Here is a 17,803-nt window from a genome sequence, read left to right on the forward strand (position 1 = left end):
GAGGGACAGCAGTCCTTTTTGGCTGGATAGCTGTGGCCAGACTATAGGAATGTCTTCTTGAGGAGTACTACAGAACTCACCATCCTCATTCCCCATGGAGGCAGAGGCAGCAGGCTGTAAGCAATAGGATGCAGAGATGTTTCCGGGGATACTGGTGCTTTGGAGCAGCTACTGGTGCCCTGCAGTGGTAGGAAGGATTCATGATCCAAAGGTCAATCAGGCCTGGGGCTTTTGGCCACTCTTGCAAGCCCCTCCAGTTTGAGGGAGTGTAGGGCTTAGGCATCTCTTGGGGGATGTGACCAGCCTGTGAACCAGGAGCAGGTCTTGCTCACATGCCCAGGGAGTAGCCAATAGCCAGTGCTGAGGTCAGAAAGGAATTTTCCCCAGGGGAAGATTGGCACGGGTCCCAGGAGTTTTTGCCTTCCCCTGAGCATAGAGCAGGACCAATTGTGAGGGCTCCTCTGCTCCATCATGGCTGGGTCACTGCCTGCACCACGAAGGTGGCCCTTCGAGTCCTGCAGCTTGGGGGGAAGGGTTTTTTTGCCCACGGAGGACCTGCAAGTGTCCCCAGGGTTTTTTGCTTTCCTCTGCGCCCAAGCACAGCCCCTTGACATGGCTCCTTTGGGCTCTTGTGGATCAACGGCTGCTGCTCCTGCTCCACACAAGTGGCCCTCATGCCCCACATCCAGGGGAAGGAAGTTTTCTAGACTCCCAGGGTGGCCCCAGTGTGGCCCCAGGGCTCGATGCTTGCTCTCTGTAGCATTGAGCACATCCCCTTGTCAGGGCTCTCCCAGTCCCTCTGGGCTTGGTTCTTGCCGTCTGCTCTTGCACTTCCAAGCCACCACCCTGGCTCTCTCTGGCTCCATTGCCCAACGCAAGCTCTGCCCTTTCTTTGGCTCTGTTTTCCTAGGAGTTCTTGCTTGTGTACAGCAGCCTGTGCTTAGGAGGGCTTCAGCCTTGCACCCCATCAGCAGCTGCCACTTTCCAGCTCTCCGTGTGTGCAACACCAGAGTTGGGCAGGCACGAGAGCACTTTTCATTTATTCCTGGCCAGGAAGGGCAATGGCTGAGCAAGTGTTGGAAGTCAATAGTGTGCTTGTCATCAGTAGGTGTCATGTTTTGGGAAATACCTCACGGTAGCACCCACCTCCTCCTTCTTGAACATTTGTGTGTAGTTGATCCTAATGCTCATTCTTCATGTTCTCACTCTTCACAAGACAAGGACTGCTTGGCCTGTCTTCCTTCTGCTGCTTTCCACCACTCTGTGGTTTTCCTTTCCCAGACTGCAAGTGATGCTTTTTCATGCTAAGCTGAAGAATCCATCAGCCTGCTTCTGATTACACATGTGCATTGTGTTGATGCTTGTGAGCATCAGCTCTGAAAGAGAGTAAAAAACCCAACCAACCCAAACCAAAAAAACAAACAACCTCCCATAAAATAACATAAAATAACATTAAATTAAAAGTAACAAAACTAAAACCAAATGGAATCATAAAATAATATCCTGTTTCCACTTGCAAGCTTTGCGATTTTGTGTCCTTGAAAGTGGTTTTGGAGCTGAAAACCCCCGGCATTGCAGGAAAGTAGCCGTCTCCTTATTCAACTCAGGGTGAGCATAGAATGGGATAGTGAATGGAATAAAATGGAGAGGCATGGAATGACATAGAATGGAATGGAATGCAATGGAAAGGAATGGAATGAAAAGGGATGACATGGAAGAGAATGAAATGGAATGGACTACACTAGAATAGAATAGAATAGAAATTTAATAGGTTGTGCTATGTTATGCCTACAACTCTGTATGGCAAGTGATGACATAGGTCTAAGGCATCTGCCCATAAGGAAAAATGGCCTCAAGCTGACAGAGGGTAAATTTAGATTAGATATTAGGAAGAAATTCTTCCCTGTGAGGGTGGTGAGACCCTGGTACAGGTTGCCCAGAGAAGCTCTGGGTGCCCCATCCCTGGCAGAGTTCAAGGCCGGGCTGGACACAGCTTGGAGCAACCTGGTCTAGTGGAAAGTGTCCCTGCCCATGGCAGGGTGTTGGAACTGGACGAGCTTTGAGGTCCCTTCCAACCCAAACTATTATATGATTCTATGATTCTGTGATTCTATGTACATGCACTGTATAAAGTGTCAGCACTACTAGAAACTGTGGGGGCAGTTTTTTCCATGAAAGGATATAGAATCTGAAAATCATAGTTCTCCTTCTTCACTTCTGCAGGCCTTGAAGGCTCTGATTTAAACACAAGAACCACAGCTAATATTGACCAAACCTGAGGTACTGCCTGCAATGACACATAGACATTTTTAGTTATTTTCACATTAAGAAATGTGAGATTTTGGTAGAGCTATTTTAAAATGAAATGATTTCATAGCTTTAGAGGTCTGGAAGTTTCCTACCATTTGTCAGTTTAATAAACTGAAGATTTTAATAGAGATCTTTTAACAACACATGCTGTACCCTGAAGGTGTGAATATTCCCTAACTAGCCAAGTTTACATACGACTCACACAGGAAAGTCATAGGTTTCTTTATAGCCTGACAGTGAAATTTAACTATAACTGAGTAATATTAATAAAATATAATCTTTAGGACTTCTGCTCTGCAAACTGTAAGGTTATGCTTTAGAAGAAAACAGGTAAAAGTACCTTAAATTAGGCTTCTAACTCCTTATATTGGATGAGAAATTCCTCAGTGTACTAGCAGTCTACAAATCCTAAAATATTTTGCTAGCTATCTCATAGTACTGAAAGGCAAAAAATTTCATTCAGAAGCCTCAATATAATATTAAAGCCTAATTTTAAGTTATATTAAGGGTATTATAATAGTGATCATCTGAAAAAGAAGCATTAAAAAAAGCCACAAAATTTAAGAAATAATAAAAACAAGTCCAAGAACTAATAGTTTAAGAAATAACAATAAGATAATTTAAAACTCCAATAAGATATATGTTACACAAACATATGCTTCTTCCCTGTCACAAGCCAAACTTTGTGGTGTGGATGGTAGATAACCATCAAGGAGCAAAACACTGGAATTTCACCAGAATTTTAAATTTCTATAGAAAACTGAGTGCAAGAAACATGGCACTCCACTGGTATGAAACAACTCCAAATTTCACTTATTGAAGCATTTTTTTCTTCTTTGAGCCACTATAACAGTGCACAAACATGTATGAAAAGGCCATAACTGCTCAGTAACAACTCACGGAGTTTTTGAAGAAATCAAGGACAGAAGTAATGCTGCTTTCTCTATTTCAGCAGCAGAAAATTCAGGTGCAAAAAGAGAGGGGATGGCACAGACATTACACCTTTGCTTGCAGCTGAGGGCTCGTGTCCAGGAAGGCTGAGCATGCTGGCAGCAGCTCAGCTCCATGTGAGTACTGGCCAACAGACACCACCAGCACCCTCACTCCATTGCTGCTGCATCACAGATGAAAAAAAGACAAATCATAATCCAGGAAAAAGGCCTGAAAAACTCGGCCCAGGAACTGGCTAAAGTAGATGTTTCACATGGAAGCTATTGGACCAAATCACTTAATAGTTACCGCTAGCAACAGCAACAATAACTTTTTTGGCAGGGTGGAAGAGGAGGGACAACAGTAGAATTTATTGGCACTTATGTTTTATACATAAAAGTGTGTAATTGTAAAAATTTTCTTATTTTTGTATTGCCTGGGTTGCTTAAGATATATAACATATTTTTTCAGACCACATCAGGACTAAGAAAACATATTTCAAAATTTTGCAGAGTAATCAAGCTGAGATCTACGAGTTATCAACAAAATGACAGCTGAAACAAATCCATCAGCTTTAAAATATGGTTTATATTTAGCTGGGCAAACCAAGTACCTCGGGGGAAAAAAAAAAAAAAAAAAAGAAAAAAGCAATTCCGTTTGTAATCAGGATTCTCCATGATGAAACTGGACTTTCTTTTCAATTCTCTTGGAAATTTGGAATTGCATTACTTTTTTCCTGGACAGGGACTACACCTAACACAGCCCTCGTTTTGCTCACACTGTGATCAGCAAGGATAAGCAGAAAGAACAAGCACAAGTACTCCTTTGCTTTCCTTTTGGTCACGCTCAGCTTTCATTCTGGTCACCAAGTCAGGTGAATTCCCGATACATGCATTTAGAGACATTTGGGCAACTATTGTGTTGGAAGACACATACATCTGTGACTGTCGGGTAGACACTAGTGGTATGAAATAGCACCAATGAATGTTCCAGAAGGTGGAAATAGCATTTTTCTCAGAACAAAAGGTGAATGGCAAAGGAGATATGACCAAGTGTGAAAGTATCTGGGATTTGCCTTACAGAAGACATCATGTAGCTAAAATTCAGACTAAACAAACAAAACTATCTACTTCAAAAATGAGATTTTAGATCTGTGGAGCTCCTCTAATGTCTGTGATACGATTACACTAACCACCATGTGCTTAGGAAACATGCATTTGTCTAGAGCTTTGTGAAATGAAGGGAAAAGTCAATGAGAGCTTAGTGGTTCCTGTTGCTGCACTTATCCAACATTATGTTTGCTTCAGCCCACAGCTTTCTCTTAGACTACAAACAATCATTCAAGTTAAATTTCCCAGACAGGTTTCAGAGCTGGTTTTTACCACATTTGTAGTCTTTTAATATTGTGGGTATCAGGTTTAATTTTCATATTTTCAGTGCTGATTGCAGTTGGAGATGACTAGTCCCTCAGCACAGGTCTCCTAAGGGAAGGAGACTGGTGCTGGAATAGGGGAAAGATGCAGCTCTTGTCACAGCCCTTTCCTCCTTCATGTCATTTCCCCTTTTTTGCTCCATGGCCCAAACCTGTGGGAAAGGAAGAACCATCTCACAGCCTGGCCAGCAGCGCAGGTGCTAAACTCAGGATCTCAGGATAGAAGTGTCACCGAATGCTCTCTACCTGAAGACTAGATTAGACCAACCATTTCCCATTCCTTGCTCTCTGCACCTGCTCTGTGTTTTAAAAAATTGTCAGTGGTGAATGCATTTTATGTTGGACACCATCACTGTGGTCAAGGGATGTCCAGAGGATGCCCACCTAGCCAGGATCCTCCTGACCATCCTCTGCCATCCTGTTCAGATGTCCAGCACAGGAACTGTCAGCTTGATGAAGGGAGGCATCACGGTTTGAGATGGACAGGTGGAAAAGGGTAATTTTGATGTTGTACTTAGGAGTCATATTCCAATAAGCCCCATTTAAGTAACTTTTTTAAGGCTGGTCCTACATATTAATATTCCATATTTAATGATTCTCTTGCTACTTTTCCCAAAGAAATATGAGCTTTGCTTGAAAAGGGAAAGACCAGGGAAAGACTTGCTTTTCATACTCCTTAAAGGCAGTTGTGCACTCCAAGAGGAGGCTTTGTCAGAAGTCTAAGTGTGGTGATAGTACTGCCCATTCCAGACTAATTTTTTTTAATGGAAAATGATGAAAAGTCCTGCTTTAACAGGATTCAGACACTGGCTCTTGGAAACAGGCTTTGGTAACCAAAATAAAAAGGATCTCAGAAACTTTAATGGTCTCCTTCACCAAAGCCTGGCCAAGTACCTTCATTTAATAATTGAAGCTATCAGTTTACTTTAAAACAGTGGATCTAAATCTACTTTCCAATACAGACACAAAATCCCTTGGCTTCACTGCCTGTAGATGGAATTGGATATGAATATATCTGAAAAAAATGAGTCAGTGATGGTAACTAGAGTAATTTTGTCGTTATGATTAGAAGATGAGTTGGCAGCTGATAATCCTAACATCCTGGTGCTGATACAGTGTTTATAGGTGTCAATGAAATCATTGTGACCTCAGGTAGCTGACAGGGTCCCCTGTGTAGCTGAATGAGCTGCACAGAAAGAGCTCACCTCTGTCCCTGGCTGTTCCCCTGAAACCCCACAAGCTTCCTAAGAGGTGAGCAATACTTCACTGTAGGCCAAACATGTCCTACTAAATAAACTCAGAATTTAGCCCAGGAAAGTTTAGATCTTGATCCCCAACATTTTAGAGAACATCTTTAGGCTGTGTGATAAAATTAAAAATGATTGATTTTTTTTGGTTGAATGCAAGTATGTGATTTTTCATTAGAACAGCTGTTTTGTATTATTTTTAGAGAGAAATATTACAAGTCAAGCATGTATTACACTTACACCAGACTGGATCACTGACTGCTCTAGGCTGTACAAAATGGGCTGTAGCACCATTGCCTGTCAAGAAGTACAGATTATGACTTTCATCTGGGTCCTCACCTCCAGGAAATCCTCAGATCACAAAGATGTATTCTCTTACAGAATTACACAAAATATTCATAAAATGCACCTTCAGAAATATTTGTTGCAACATTAAAATACACATGCATATAACTTCTACCCTCAGTTGCTTAGCTCCCAAACGCAGAAGATCACCACTGGGCCCAGGAAAAGAAGCTGACAGTGAAATTTACCGGAATAAAAAATGTTATTCTGACCACTAAAACAGAGTGATTGAAACAAATATGTTAAAAAAAAAAAAAAAAGAAGTGTGGGTCCATCCATCTTTTCCAGCCATAGGCATCTGGCTGCTGAATTAATGTTCTTTTTACTTACAAATTAGCTAGCTTTATACACTCTTCCTTTGAAATTTGTTGAGCACCCACATGTTACATACTGTACCTTTGGTAGATGGGTGGTTTGTCTATGTCTGCAGTAGCCAACAGGTTTAAAATAAAGCGGACATAGCTATTTTAAGCAGCAGAAGTAGGAAAGAACATTTCTGGAGGAATATCGCACTCACCAGATTGCCTTTTTTCCTACAAAAAGCAAGCGAGATCTCTGCTTCTAATACACAGCACTGGTTTTTTTTGCACAGTCTAGCAACGTGAGTCGCTTACTGGATTACCACAAAATCAAATGCGCTACTTTGTGTTAAGTGTGTGGTAACTACATGGTAGATGTACTGAAAGCCATGATTGCTATTGCACAGTAACTTGTGGTATTGGTACAATATTGCGCTATGAGATAATAGCAGGGGTCAAAGAGCTGCCTTGCAAGGAGACTTGGATGAATACCACAATCTGACTGGTTGCTTGAGATTTCAGCCCATGCCATCACTCTAGCAGCACTAGACCAATATTACTGGCAGCTGGGTAATTACATTATTTTCAAATATTACAAAAACTAAAGAAGGTTATAAAATATTCTAAAGGGCAGAATTAACACTTGCTCAAAAATCCTATGAGCTATGCAAAATGCTTACATCCTGATATAAATTAGTGTTTCCCACGACCTATCTGAGAACTGCCTGGGCTATTACAAAGTTTTAAAGTGTATTGAGGAATTTTACTTTTTGTTCACACTGAAGACACTTCATGTTCTGGCATCAGAGAATAGATTAATTTTAACCAGCAGATGATGAATTATAAAAAGGCAAAAGAAAATAAGCATGAAAATTTAAGAGAAGCTGCAAAAGCTGAAGGGACCACATCTTTGTTCAGTGTAAACCAAAGGTGAGCTAAGGATTAGCATGGAATTACAGTGCAGCATCCTTGACAGTCCACTGTGTTTAACCACTTTCATTTGGGATTACATACATCTGTAGAATCCTGAAAAAATAACCTCTATTCCTATAACTACTCTTGAAAGGATTTCTTGTTCATGTTAATAACTCAGCTTTAGTAGCAGAAATAAAAGGGTTATCTTTACTAAACCACAAAAATGAAGTTATGCAACATTATGATTCCACTTTAAGCAAACAAGGACTTTGAAATAAGAAGGCAGTGTACGCCCATCACTAAAGTTAACACCAGATTTTCAGAAGAGCTGGCTTATAAAAATAAGGGCATTTCCATGCTGCAGGTAATTACATCATTCTGACAATTGCTACTGCACTGGAGCAACACAGGCTCTTTCTCCATCTTGTCTCTCCCTCCCACTTGTATCTGTGTTTAATGTAAATAGAAATGTTCTGAAAAATTTGAACCATTAAAAAATATAATCCAACAGAACCCCACATAATTTTATTTCCATGAGTTCAGTGTGGTACTACATCTTCTTAAACCACTGTAGTGCTGTGTGTGACTCTGCCCTGGTGATTCCTGTTTCTGTTTTCATTCATGAAAGAGGCACATTATGGACAAACGACATGATACTGATCAAAAGAGTCCTACTATTGCTGGCCAGACTGAGCCACTAACAGAACCTCAGCTGTATTTTGCAGCAAAATGGCTGGTTCTAATACCCCTTTCACACAAAGCTGCATCTTATTCCATAGAGAATTCTACTGTGACCACTGAACCTAATTATGCAGAAAGGCTGGGACTCAACTAATTTTAGCTTTCCTAAAAGCTAGTCTTCTACTCTCACTCTGTAATCAGTGAAAAGAGATGGATAACTTCAAAGAATTGTTTAGTTCCAGTTGAGACAGATTAAAGTGCCAGATGTGGAGTGCCAGGACCTAGTCTAGGCACAGGACATTTATCCACAGTGCAATCCTTAGCACAGAGGGCAGTAATTTGCATCAATAGCCCTGGCACATGCAGTCAGACTACCCAACAGCACAGGCTGATGTAAACTGGTGTCAGAGAGAAATTGTAACAGGAATGTCTATAGCTTCCTAATAGAAAACTCTTCCTTTTAGAAACTGCTTTGATTTGAAGTGTGGACATGCTGATTTATGGCAGAGAAAGTTCCTTCTTTCATGTAGGATGGCTGTAGTGAACACAACTTTCCTTACACCTTACCTAGTGAAGTCTATTAAAGTGCTTTGGAAGAATGACTCACAAAATAAAAGAGGATTTCAATAACTAACATGACTATCTTGAAGAGATTTTTCCAAAAGCAAGTATAAACAGGTAAGGTAAATTAAATCTTAGCAATGAAAGATGCTGTTTTCTTAAATTAAGACTGAAATACAGTGCTAACAGCCTAGATTAGCTTACTTCATATTACACAAAGTTCCAATAAAAAGATGGAAATATACAGACATATAAAAATAAATAGATATATAAAACTATCCCTGCAAAGGTTTTATTTGTGTTTTTATGAACCAAAAAATAACTCCCACTACAAAATAAAATGTTAACAATAAAAACTGTAAATCTCTTGAACATATTTCCAGAATCAAGTTAAAAAACTTAAGAGCAAAAACAATAAGATTACAATGAGAAAACACCACTGGTTGTTTGTGCTCTCAGAGGAACATCATGCTTACACACCTCAGGGGGGTTAAATGAAGAGACAAATCCGCAACAAACCCAGCTAGGGATGTCTAAAGACTAGGGCACTGCTCAATATTTCCCAGGATCGAACACTCAAAACTGCACTTCAGTGTACAGGTCCTACATCAAAGATAGCAGGTGATTGCACTGGTGAACTTGTAACCAGTTACTACACTACACCGCAGCATTTGAGTCCACCTGTATTGCAAAGTGAAATGTGGAAATTACTCCTGTGAAGACGAAGATGTTACAAAAGACATGGACATTAGAGTGAGCCAGATGGTCCTGTGGATGTCAGAATTTATCTTGCTCTGTAGCACAGATATCTTGAAGGTTTAAAAGTTTATTCCTTGAGATTGTATTCAATCTTCAAGTTTGTACAAACATTTGATGAGTTTTATATTTCTTCATTTGCTGTTTAACTTGTAGAATAAATAAATGTGTCATTGCTTAATGAATTTCAGCCTCTCTTGGACAAGGAAATATTAACTGCTTTGGTTATACATAATTCATTAAGCTGTCAGGAATATTCCAGTATACTTTAAATATTCTACTACAGTGTACAGAGAAATATAAATGATCTGTACAAAAAAAAAAAGCAAATTTCTATATACTTACAAAAGCGAAATTTCTAGGAAGACACTATCTTGCTGAGTGAATAGTTACTATCTCACATACATTTCAAGGAAAGTAGAGAGCTCTGTCTTACTATAAAATACTACTTTTTTTTTTTTGTAGAAAAAGAGAACCAAATAAGCAACTTGCCAAGCGAACCCTACATGAATATTTTTCATGAAAAAAGGGTAACAGATCAAGACAAAATGGCACCTTCCCTATTTCCAACAGAGAAGAAAATGTTTTACTCATTTATGCAACTACGAAAAATGTTGTGGCTCAGAGAGAAATACTGCACAGTTGTCATTCATGTCATCAGCTTAGACTAAATATTTTAGAAATCTATGCTGCTATTTACATTTAAATAAATTCCCCATCAATATAATTTACTTAATGAAGTTCCTTTATGAGCATGGCCTTAATATACAAAGCAAGAAAAGTCTAACTGAAAGCTAAAAACCAAAACAAAACAGACTTGGAACAAGGAAGTCACTAAGGTTATACTATCTTCTTCATCCGCGATATAGAATCATAGAATCAGTCTGGTTGGAAACAGCCTTTAAGATCATCAAGTCCAACCATTAGCCCAGGACTGCCAAGACCACCCCTAAAGCATGCCACTGATGGTCTCATCTGTATGTTTTTTTGAGCCCTTCCAGGGACAGTGATTCCATCACTTCCCTAGGCAGCCTGTTCCAATGCCTGATCACCTTCACTGTGAAGAATGCTTTCTTAATCCTCAATCTAAACCTCCCCTAGCACAGCTTGAGGCCGTTTCCTCTTGTCCTATTGAGTGTTACCTGGGAGAAGACACCAACCCCGATCTTACTACAACATCCTTTCAGGTAGTTGTAGAATTCATTAGATCCCCACTCGGCCTTCTCCAGGCTAAACAACTCCAGCTGTCTCAGCCATTCCTCATCAGACTTGATCGTCAGACCATTCACCAAGTTCATCACACTTCTCCAGACTGAAAAAAAAAGGCTTTCATGCCTCAAAAACTTCCTAATTGTAGGTCGTACCCTGCTCTCCCCGAGGCATCAGCAGCACCCCTCTGACAGGCAGATACCGGCACGTACGAGGGACCCCTACCACTCCCACGAGGCACATACCTATGATACATATCACTGTTCTCCACAAATATAGGTATTAAAACTAACTGTCTTTTGTATCTCTGACAGATCTGTGTGTCATGTTATCAGACAGGACAAATATAACTCCCCAGTCTCTTTCGTATGAGATGAAAAATTACATGGTAAAGGTTTGCATGGGTAAACAAATATAAGCGCTGGTTTTGAGTAAGAATGAAAGCACAAATTATTTACAGAAGCTGTAGACATTCCACTTGAATAAATAGTTCTTTGGACCATTTGCTATTCAATATCCCAAGTTTAATATAGCTAGTGGCTCCTTGCAATGGGAAACAACATCAAGATTGCAAGTGAAGCAAAGACAAAAGATTATAATGCTCACTTCAAAAAGGGTTTCCATGGAAAATGCAGGAAATAATTTCCTCATAAAGTGATGTGCTGTAAAGAAGCTGGAAACACCATAGGTATAACAAAGTACCAGCATCCCTGTAGTTTTAAAGACAAAAAGTTTCAGAAATGGAGAACTCAAGTTTTTTATAAAACTTACAGAATTTGGATGATGGATGTTACCAAAGCAACAGAGAAGTTAACATATATCGAAATCACAGGCATGATTTTCCAGTCAGAGACAATAACTGTGTTAGAGCTGTACATGGAGGACATAAAGCGAATACCATCAGTAGTATGATTCTAGATTTATGAGAAAAAGTAGATTTTTGTGCTAATTTATGTTGGTCTTCTTTTTATGGCAAGTAGCATACTTTACCCCACTAGAATCTTTTCTTACTTCATTATATGAATCATAATTCACTGTGAGTGCAACTCCTTGAAAGATTTAGAATAAAAACACTTTCCTTGCAGAGTCAGAAGGCAGTGCAGTCCTTTGTATCCCATCCTTTTTCTTGGCCCTCAGGAGCTGGTAAAAGTCATTGCTTTATGCTGCTGCATCTCCTTTCTCCCTCCTTCCTCAAGGACAGCCTGTCTGTACGGGAATGGAAGTGATTTAAGAAAATGGAATCTTAGAAAAGCGAACTGGTCAAAAATTCTAAAAGCTCAGACTGTATGGTCAGATGTGCCTGAAATTCTGTGCCTTTATTCTGTTTGTTTTAGTAAAATGGAAATAGCTTTATTAACCTTCAATGGGCTTTGGACCTTGATCATGTGTTATAATTTTAATACGCACTTCTGCATACACTTTAGGTGACAAACTGAATGTCAATATTCTAAGTGAACACTTTGTTCCCTGTATGCCAACAGCAACCTGATGCAGTTGGCCCTGCTTTGAGCAGGGAGTAGATAACCTCCAAAGGTCCCTACCAATGTGAAGTATTCAATGGTTCTATGTTTGCTTTAAAAAATAAAAAATAGTAAAAAAAAAGAATTAAAAATAAATTAAAAAAAAAAGTTTTGTGCTAGCTGGCCAAAGATGAGGTACCAATTCACCATTTCAGTGTTGTATTTTATGTAAGGATATCTCCAGATTTGTGTTTTGCTATTATGTTCACCACCACATTTTCTTGGAATAATGTAGCACTGTGAATTAAGTACCTCACATGAGACATGAGAGACAACATTTCTACTTATATAAGTACATCCAAATCCATACCATGGTTTGGTGAGTGACAGCATTATGTTGTATGGACAGGTGAATTGCATGTCATCTGGTATTGTTTTACAGTGTTGACGTGGGGTGAGAGTCCTTGCAATGGCAATAGAATAGGCAAAAAATAAAAAAAAAAAAAAGAGAATGCAAAGCTGCAGCTTTACATTCTGTGTGAAAACACACAGCTCTAAGAGGTTTAGAAGTCTTTTCTGGTGCACAGTGCAGTGCCAGGGTCTGGTGCAGTACAAAGACTAAAGTGGCTTTTATTAGGGTGTTTTTGACTCACTACAGAAAGACTGTTGAAAGAAATTATTATTAGGAAGAAATCTGAATGGATAAGAAGTCTCCATTTGTTAAATAAGTGCCAAGGAGTATTTTGGATGACTATTCCAGTGCTGTGGAAAACAGATGAAGAATATGGTACAAAGGATTCACTTTGCTTTGGAGGAACATAAGTAACTGGGAGAAAGAGTAGGAAAACAAGTGATTCAGGGGATATAGCGAGCATGAAAAATGTTTGTGCATGGAAAGGAAATGGAAGGAGAGGACAAAAGCAAGGAGAAAGCACCAAGCCAGACATTTCATCATGAAAGGTTATCAGGTTTGTCAAGCATGACATCTGCTTGGTAAATCCGTGCTGACTACTTCTGATGACTTGCTTGTCATTCATGTGCCTGGAAATAGTTTCCAGCATAAATTGCTCTGTTGCTTTCCCAGAAATTAAGGTAAGGGTGACCACCCATTGTTCTCTGGGTCCTCCTTCTCGCCCTTCATGAACACAGGAGTGACATTTGCTTTCCCCCAGGCCTCAGGTGTCTCTCCAGGTTTTGATGATCATGCAAAGATTATCTCATGCAGTCTCACACAGACACCAACAAGGTCCCTCAAAATTTGTACATCCCATCAAGGCCCATGGACTTACGTATGTCCAGTTTGCTTAAATATTTCTTGACCTGATACTTTCCCAACAAGGGTAAATTTTCATTCCTCCAGATTACCCCCCTCGTCTCTGGAGCCTGGGATTCATAAAGGCCAGCCTTGTTAGTAAATACTGATGTGAAGAAGGCATTCAGTACCTCAGATTTTTCTGTGTCCCGCATCTACAGGTCCTCCACTTTGTTCAGCAGCAGAATTATATTTTCATTAGTCTTCCTTTTGTCACCGGTGTACTTTGAGCATCCCTTCCTATTCCCTTTGACATTCCTTATCACACTCAAACCCAGTTGAGTTTTGCCTTTCTGACCCCTGTCTCTGCATGATCAGACAGTATCTCTGAATCTCTCCCAGGTTGCCTACCACTGCTTCCACCTTCTGTACACTGCTTCTTACCTTTGAAGTTTGCCAAGAGCTCCTTGTACTTCCATACAGAACTCCTGGTGTTTTTGCTTGACATCCTTCTTGACGGGATGGACTGCTATTCAATTGATTCATGCTTAGTAATACCAGGCCAACTTTTAAGAAGATAAATCTAAAATCATAACATGAAAATATGTTTCAGTTATTAAATAATGCAATAAATATCCTCATTTTATTGTTCTGCATCTGTAAAATCTTAAGAGATAACAAATCACAAATATTTCATACTGCTTAAAAAAAAAAAGACCAATGAAAAATCTGAAATTTCATTCTGTAAGAGGTAGAGCAGCTTTTTTATTCAAAACCAGAACAGATGATGACATTTTTTTTCATGTGTGTCTGAAACTTTTGGGGCTATTTTAATTCAGAAACTGTCTGCAATATCAAATGTCTCATGGGAACTTTACTTTGAGTGAATTATGCCCAGGCTCTTAGCAGTCTGTAATCCAAGGCACTGTTTGTTTGGTACAGCACAGCTGTGTGATCTTGGCACAGTTTTACTGAGAAAATTGCTGCTAAGGTGTGAGAACATACATGAACCAAAGCTGCGCAAGATAAGCAAAGTGAAAACCTAGACAGAGGGTGGTTGTTGAAATCATGATAGCTAGCAGCTTACAGATTCAAAAGGAGAAATGCTGGCACGAACAGGTGTAAAACCTCAAGTTAAAAAAAAAGCCTGTGCCTCTGTGGATCAGCTGACCAACTTCCCCACCACCACTGTCTCATCAGTGTCTCCTGGGGGACCTGAACAGCACAGCTATATGCTCTGCATTCTAACCAGTAAATAATTGCTTAGTGTTCCCAGTTTGTGTATATCTAACTTGCATATAAAGCCACTCTGCACAGAGGAAAAGATTCTTGAAAACTACAAACTCCTTGTATTTGTCACTACCCAGAGTCATGTCATTTGACATCATAAACTTGCTCTCTGATGTCTGCAGGTGGATTTTAAAAGATGAAAACTCTTACAGGAAGGAAATCCACTGCACAGGGGAAAATAGTAGGTTTTTTTTTGTTTTAGCTCTTATCATACGGTATAGCACCATGAGAAGGTGCAGACCGACAGCCTTTCAATTTAAGGAGTCAACCTAAAAGTTTCAAATGCCTTTCAATTTTTGTAACAATAAAATTGGATTTTTTTCAGAAAAAAATGCAATTTCACTGATACTGCATGTTCAATGAGGAAAAATACACGGAAAATGTCAGATCAGCTCTAATTTCAGTTTCAGCTCTAAAATTCTTTCAAAAGTGAATCTCTTTTTCTTCTCATAACAATAATACAAATGTTAATTGATCTGTAACAATGCTTCAGCCAAGAGAGCTATAAGATGTTCTGATTTTGAAACCAGCGTACAAACCAGTCACAATACTCTTGTGTAAGTACTGCAGTGTCCAGTACAGCTGCTGTACAAGACCAAAAGCACCTTAATAAGATTGCTTCTGTGACCTCAAACCCATCTTTAGTTCACACAGGTAAGAGGCAGCAGTAGACGAGCATCAGTTCCAGTCATGTTCTAATGACCTCTGCTCCAGCCCCAGTCTTTCCTGCTGGAAGAAGCTGTATCCTGTGGTTTCCCTCATGTGAAAGGCCAGCCTGGCAAAATTCCAGTGCAGACAGAGCCCCACCAGCTCCATCAGCAGCGTGGGATGCTGCTGGGAGGGATTTCTCCTGCATAACTGCACAAGGCCACCCTGCATAGAGTACAAAAAAGATGTTTTGTAAAGCTGAAATGAGTAGGCAGAGCAAGTAAAAAAATAACTTATTGCTGAGGCTGGTGTAAGGCATTTTATGAGTCATTTACTTCAGAAGGATTTTATTGTGGTTCTGGGAAATCAGGAACTGGGAGCTCATTTGTAAGGCTTTCAGAACTGCAGGTGGAATACTACCTTTAAGAGGTGGATTCATGAAGGTCCATACTGGAGGATGGCACACTAAAGCAAATATTGCTATACTAGTAGATAAGCTTTTATATTGGTAAAACAGTGCCCCAGGGAAATCTGAATGTTCTTTTGCTTTCTGTGAATGAATTACATCATTCTTGCCAGAAGCTAATGCTTAGTTAAACATTTTGCTGAATGTAGTTTTCCGATCCTGTGCTCAGGAACAAAAGTCACTTGTAAGAAATACTGAAAATGCATCCGTTGCTTTTGTTGTTGTTGTTGTTGTTAATCTAAGCTCAGGAGTAATTTTAAAAATTGAACACTTCCTCATTAAACACTTTTGTCAGTAAATCTTTTTCATAATCTTAAGGGTTGGAGTAGGCTGAAGATTAAAATCACCTTGTTGTACAAAGTATACTACAATCATACTATAGATACCTACAGTACAGGCTTGGATGACTCCTGTAATCAGTCCACAAACAGGGCCCTAAGTTTTACTCACAGCAGAAAACAGAGAAGAGAGAAAGAAAGTCTCTTTCTTCAAGACTGTTATACTGAGGCATTAATGAGTGTCTGGAGAACCCCAAGTCAGTGAGCCATGATGGCTCAATTTGAATTGAATTTCTAATTTCAGAATTTCAAGGTGAAGTTTTTTCTGTACCACTCAGTGAAGGTGAGTGGTGGCAGTCCTCACTGCCCTGTACATCAGCCCTGACCTTCTCGCAGGAAAATGGGTCAAGGCATCATCTTCTGCCTTCAGCCTCAAAACTGGGCACATGCAGTGGAGCTCATGCATGGGGCAGTTCTGTGGAGGCAGAGTATGATCAGTGCTGAAAAAACAGAAAAATTTATCAGCAAATCATTCTACAAGTTCTCCCGTCTTACTGCTATATAGGGACCATCAGAGGCTAAAGTTGAAAAAATCTCCATGAGAAAGGCAAAAGTCATCTTTAGTGCACTAGGCTTTCTCCTTGTCAAGTTTGAAGGTCCTCCTCCAAATGGTGCCATAGTGTTACTTTCACAGTGGTGGAAAAGTTCCTCTGACCTATGAAATGGTTAAATCTTTGCCATCAAAACATTCAGCCTAAGGCAGAAAACAATCATGGAAAGTTTCAGCCCAACCCGTTAATGTTTGGCAAAGCCATAACCAGCCTATAACAGAGGCTTGTAATTAGAGCGGGTCGGAACATTCTCAATTAAATGAAATTTCATCAAAATATGCTGTTTCACCCAAGCCAAAACATTTTTTTCAGAGACATCTCTGTTTCCACAAAGTCTTTGCTGGGAAAGCTGAGAGAGAAAGCGTGCTCACCCACTGTATACTGAAGATTAGGTCACTAGTTTGGGATGTGAGAGAGTCAAGTTTAGGGCCTGACTCACATTTTACTCACAGCAACAAAAAGCAGGTCTCTGCATCAGGAAGAGTAGGTACAGAGTAACCCGAATGCCAAAGTATTGCCTTGGCTAGGTTACCTAAAAAAAATGATACATCATGAGAAACATGTTTTGATTATGATGTTCAAGAGATTTTATGTCTTCAAGTGCCACACACAAAGTTATAATTTTAAACATTTTAAGTTCATCTAACAGGAAGCTGACCTCTTCCAGAAGTCTGCACTTCTAACAGGAAATGTTAGGAAACATGTAGACTTTTAAAGGATCATTTAAATTGGCTAAAACTAAAGTTATCAGAAACAATTCCTTTTATATGTTCCCCATCATTTAAACAGAATACTTTACAACAACCATCGTAACAGATTCAGAAATAATTCATTAGTGTACTCACAAAAGCATTTTAGCAAATTTGCTGTGCAGTGTGTCAACATCAGGCTAAGGTCCAGCTAAAGCCCTCCCTTACCTCTTGCTGTAGAGGAGCTTCTGTATGGAGCAGCCACTGGAAGCCACTGGCAAAACAGAAAAGTCGATTACCTTCACCTTGTACACAAGTTCCCAACACTGTACACAGAACAGAACATACCAGCAGTGTATATAGAGAAAACCAGAAAGAGCACTGCAAACATAGAGGGGAAGCAAATACTGCAAACACTGTAAAC

General features: G+C 39.8%; 1 long non-coding RNA gene across 2 annotated transcripts; it reads right to left on the reverse strand.

Annotated features, from left to right (window-relative positions):
• Nucleotides 1-11,469: 11,469 nt before the first annotated feature.
• Nucleotides 11,470-16,573, reverse strand: LOC136012590 (uncharacterized). 2 transcript variants are annotated; one of them, XR_010611841.1, is made up of 3 exons: nt 16,466-16,573; nt 13,842-13,980; nt 11,470-11,887 (listed from the first exon to the last, which is right to left on the reverse strand). It is a non-coding gene; the product is annotated as an uncharacterized LOC136012590 (long non-coding RNA). The 2 variants fall into 2 exon arrangements; XR_010611840.1 differs by having other exon boundaries at nt 11,470-11,891.
• Nucleotides 16,574-17,803: the final 1,230 nt, after the last annotated feature.

The sequence above is a fragment of the Lathamus discolor genome, chromosome 4, assembly GCF_037157495.1.
Source record: "Lathamus discolor isolate bLatDis1 chromosome 4, bLatDis1.hap1, whole genome shotgun sequence".
Classification (NCBI taxonomy): domain Eukaryota; kingdom Metazoa; phylum Chordata; class Aves; order Psittaciformes; family Psittacidae; genus Lathamus; species Lathamus discolor.